This window comes from Silene latifolia, chromosome 1 (genome assembly GCF_048544455.1).
Source record: "Silene latifolia isolate original U9 population chromosome 1, ASM4854445v1, whole genome shotgun sequence".
In the NCBI taxonomy this organism is placed as follows: Eukaryota; Viridiplantae; Streptophyta; class Magnoliopsida; order Caryophyllales; family Caryophyllaceae; genus Silene; species Silene latifolia.
In genome coordinates, this window is record NC_133526.1 from 180551695 (window position 1) to 180557376 (window position 5682).

Below are 5682 nucleotides of genomic sequence, written 5' to 3' on the forward strand. Positions count from 1 at the left end.
GCGACTTATAATCAAGGAGTACGACCCGCCCCCCGCCCTAGCTTGTGGTCCGGACCCGGAGACACCTCCAGAGTCTTCAAGGCCTATGGTATCCAACCAATGGATTGGGAGTACCACCTCCCTTTCAGTGTAGGACACTTGCGCGATCCATTTATGGGAGATGCCGGGATCTATTATGGCAATACCAACCAAGGAAGTGGAAGTGAGACAGGAACATCCGCGGCGGCGGAGGCCATAGACCTTGATGAGGTATGGGAGGAGGCGACTCGTAGGGCACCGGGAGAAGATGAGGAAAATGAAGAGTAGGAGGAGGACAAGGAGGAGGAGCAAGCACAAGGAGGAAGCAAAGCGGTGAAGAGTCACTCCGGGTGGGCAAGATGGGTATCAAGCATTGACAAGAAGAGGAAGCCCTCCGAGTAGTGGCGGTTTTATGATTCGGTCTCCTTAGGACTTTTCTTTATCGTTATAAACTTTGAACAATTTAATTCTCTCGATGTAAGCCGGCCATAAGGCCAATACTAGGGGACCTTGTATGCTAGGATGGTGTGGTAGTCACCGTTTAGACTCCATTGCATGTATGCTCGACCATAAGGGAACTTGGAGTCCATTAATGGCCGAAAATTTAGACTACCCAGTGACACTCGGCCGAGTACCCTCTTCACTCGACAGAGTGGCGGTCCACTCGACCGAGCGACCCTTTCACTCGATCGAGTAGGCCGAAAGACAGACCTGGGAAACCCCTGTAAAAACTACCACTCGACCGAGTGGAATTTCCACTCGCCCGAGTGACTTTGACTCGACCGAGTAACTGCCGAATGCGACCAAGTACGGTAAAATTTGACCCTTTCTAGGAATTTTAGACCACCTATGACGTGTTTGACCTTGATTTTGAACAATGCCGATCTACTAAGAGTCGAACGACCATAGAAATCCCACACGATGGACTTTTATGAATTTTTTACATTTTATCTTAGCATTTGTTTGAGAGGTATACGAGAATAGTCAAGCTACAAATGATTATATGATGGCATAAAGTACATGAAAATGTGTATGCATTCCGTAATAGTAGTGGAAAAGTAAACAATAGTAGTAAGTACATATCACATGACGAGTTCGTAACACTAGTATGGATAATAGCGGTTCCATACGATATGTGAATAATATGTTGAATATTAAGAGTGGTTGAGCCTAGTCATGAAGAGTACTCATATACATGTATATACATATAGTAATCATACACATAAAAACCCTATCAATAGATATCGACCTTGGCTACACATAACATATAAATATAGTAAAACAGGCCGAGACCCTTTGGAGAACACAACATTTGACAATAATAGTATATTACCGGGAGAATGTCATGTGAGACTTATAGCGAACTTCGGGACGAAGTTCACTTTTAGGGGGAGTGAATGTAAGAAATCAGAAAATTTAGAAAATAAAGAGCGTGATATACGTGAACAAGAAACCTAGGATAGATAGGATATACGTCTATAACATTAAGAGTGATGATGGCAAGAGAACACACAAGAATCGAGAATGAAGCTTGAGAGAAGACCGGGGAATAATTAGGAAAGAGATGGAGTTGCGAATTTCGGAGACGAAGTTCATTTTTAAGGAGGGAAGATTGTAATACTCGGATAATTTGGGACCCACAAAGTACCTAGGGACACGTGAGGGAACCCACATGTACTCGGAAGTAAAGGATGACCCCTCCTACGAGACCAAGTAAGACCTAAACTAGACCTAGTAGACTTCCACTGGACCAAGTAGAACTCTAGGTGGACCAAGTGAGTTGGCACTCGGTCGAGTAAGGGCATACTCGACCGAGTGAGTGGCTGAGTGCCACTCGGTCGAGTGAACCAGTCACTCGGTCGAGTGGTGCTGAGCTGTACCCGAGAAAGGATATTTTGGGATTTCATCCTATCCCAACTCTATCCCCTTCATTCTTCGTCTTCTCCTTTCTTACTCTAAAACCACTCTCCCCTCTCTCTAAAATGCTCTCAATGCCTTTCCCTTGGCCTTCAAGCTTGGATTAATGGTGGAACACCTCTCCCAATTCCCGATCTACCTTTGTAAGTCGAAATCTCATCTTTTCTCCTTGTCTTGTGAGTAATCTCGAGTTAGAGTTTACTAAGAGAGATTAATTAGTATTTAGTTATGTAAAATGAGTAATTACTGACTAATAATAAGGGATTTTATGTTATATTATAGTATAGAGTGGTTTGTGATAGTTATTACATGATTTATGTAGGATGAGACGGTTTTATGAGATGGATACTTGGTGATTTTGATTAGCTTGTGGATTATGCAAAAAGGTAGGTTATCCTACTCAGTTTCAATATTGTGTATGCATATTTGGGTGTCTTTCCTCACTATTGCATTCATGAGTCGGTTGGTATATATGTGGGATTGAATTCATGAATTTGGTCATATGTTAAATGTTGTTCTTCCATTAGTCATATATGGTTGTGGTTGTATTGTGTTGGAGGTCTTTGGTGGTGGTACTTGATTGTTGAGGAGACGTAAGACGGTTGGGAAACCGTCTTGTGTTCGGGTCGCCTCTTGGAGATTCCCACTCCAAGGGGGATGTGCACATTAATGGCTTGAGTCACTGAGGGACTCGTGTGGTTGAGGCACGACGTCTGGCAAGGGATCCGGCTGGCTTAGCTTCCAGACCCGGTACGTCTGGGCGTGTCCCGGTACCTTTGTGTGAGGTATGGTGTCGTAGGCGTGTCCCTGACACCGGTGGTTGTGGGTACGTCTGGGCGTGTCCCGGTACCGGTATGGTGATTGCATAGTCGAGTCTCATTCACATAATTATGTCGCATCTACACTTATCGAGTCATGTCTTATGTTTGTGTATTGAAACTGACGTTTGTTATGTCCGTGTAAATGTCACCTATTTCTGGGGTGGCATGTGTCGATCCATATGATATTTCCGATCATATGGGGAGCAGTTGTTTACAAGTTAGCTTTGGTAGCATGCGGGAGAAGGGACGAGCCGTGATGATATTTGAGTCAGGCATAGTTGATTAGATTAGTTTAGTAGTCATGAGTTGTATTATTCATTTCATTTATTCATTTATGTCCATGTAATCCACTAAATATTTATTTATGCTAATTGTTTCTCAATTGCGACTCCGATTTCACTACCTCGGGAAACCGAGAAGGTAACATCTCTCAATTACTTTGGTCGGATAAGAAGGGGGTGTTACAAAAAGACCGCACTCTTCTTATTCATCTAGTATTAGAGTAAAGTACTCGGCCTTAGATATAAGGTTACGCTTATTATTGGTAGTCGTGAAGATTGGTCACTTTTAGATGCTTCTCGCTATGACATTTTAGAATATATAATTGTCTATTTTTTTTAGATAAAGAAAAAAGAAAAAAAAAACGGCGTAAGAACGACCATCTGGAACCACATGTAAACCATTTGATCTCGATCCCTTATCGTTTCTTTGTTATATACATTTTTCTGAATTTAAGGGGCCCTTTGATTGATGATATTAAAAAAAAATCAGGTTAATGATTCCCATTGTTTGTGTTTGTTTATTCATTTGAACTATTCTCTTTACTCCTCCTTTATCCCCAAATCTTTTATCCTCGTACGGTCGTACCCTTCAGTCCATAAGGAAAAGAGATTCCCTTACCCACTCACCACCATTACTGCTATCACTAATCCACCCACCACCAGCACTCATCGTCAGTTATAACTCGATCTCTGGCCACCACAACTGCGGTTGTTGGTTGATGCCCATGTCGACCCCTCGTCGCCGAGACCCATTACCATAACTAAACTTTGTTACTACCACTAACGACCACTAAGGCCAACCACCACACGACGACCCAACACCGTGTTGTCAACACTTCCAGACCACCTTTGTTAGCACCCAAATGCCCCAGCCAACTTATATCTCCCCGACCCTCCCCATTTCAAAACCTCGCACTTCACCCCTCTAACTACCACTCCTAGGTTTGCATATTTTGGTTTACATAAATCTGCACATTCAGATTACACAAAATCTCATTAAAGACGGCACATATCCGTCACTTTGGAGTGACGGATACCATTTCCTCTCACAAATGACCCAAATAGAGGAGAGAGGGAAGCACATGGGGGTGCCTCCACCTTGTCCCCCCTATCCGTTTTGTGAGTGACATTACCCGTCACTTGCTCCGACCCGTCTTCAGCAAGACTAACTGTTCAGATTAATATGCAGATTTATACCCAAATACTATTTACCAAGCTAAGAAAATTATTCCGACTCGTATTCGACCCTATGCCCAAACTAAGACCCCTACTTGATCTGAAACCTGTATTGACCCGACCCACTATAAACCGACTCGAATGTTTATTGTTGTAAATTGATTATTATCTATGAATATAACTCGATAGTAGTTGACCCGAAAATGACCCGACTCCAAAAAGCCCGAATATGACCAAACCCGACCTGAACCCTGCCTGTCCCGAACCCGGCCCGGTTGGCCTGCTTGTCAGGTGTACCCAAAACCCAATCGATATCCATTATGTCGGGGTTTCCCTATGTATGGACCGGATAATGTTTTTTTTTTTGAATTTGGACCGAACAGAAGATCGACCACCATAATTCTTTTGGACCTGTAGACCAGACACAAAGATATTTTAAGCCCCGTCTAGCCATCTAAGTTGGTCCGATTATCAAATTTGACCAAATTTTGAACAACCGTAATCATGCTAAGGCTATTTTTTAGTTAAATTTATTAAAAATTTGATAACCGTGTCGTGTTCCACTTTTTGCCCAACAAGACATATGAAACCATAAATTCTCATTTAAGATGGACATATCTGTTTTAACCTTAAGACAAGTTAAGTATTACACATAAAATAAAAACATGAGATTAACAAAAAAAATTGTCTGATCTACACAAGTAGGGTGTTATTTGACCTGTAATATCTACGGTATAAAAAGAGACAAAGGGAGGTGGGGGCAAGGAGATGAAAGGTAACCATAAAGACGTGGGACTTTACAAATCACATTACTAGCTAGTAGAATAGACGTAGGTTGAATAATGTAGAACGTAGGCAAATCGGCGGTGATAGTCACAAGACAAAGGAGTAGCATAGGAGTGGTAGAGGTAGTAGCATTGAAGAAGTAGGTAGAGAGCTCTTGGTGTGTAACGTTATTGTTGAATGTGCACGAGATGTTCAAGAAATGCACCTCTACGTATAATGGCAACGATAGGTATAGACGGGTGGAGCGAACAGACGGATAAAGACCTTTAATAAAATGGGTAGAGGGGACAAGGTGAGGCACCCCCATGTGCTTCTCATTTTATGGCAAATGGGTATTTTATAAGGAAAAACGGTATCCGTCTATACGTATAGACAGACAGTGTTCGTCTATAATGAGAATTTGTGTAATGGCAAAAGCTGCTACTGTTTTGCGTGACAAATTCAAAGTCCTTTGTATTATTTAATGCATCTACGTGACCCCTCTCAGGTGCTCTCTTCTCTTTTTTGTTTTTGTTTTCATTTTTCAATCTCTAATAATGCTTGATGATCGTGAAATGCAGCAACAAACGGCCATATTTCCTTGGGAAGGAATCGACGGATGAACAACTTTTTAGCGCGTCAACTATCTTCAAGTTCAAGATTTATTTACATACAGTGTTTGTTAACAAATTTTTAGAGCACTT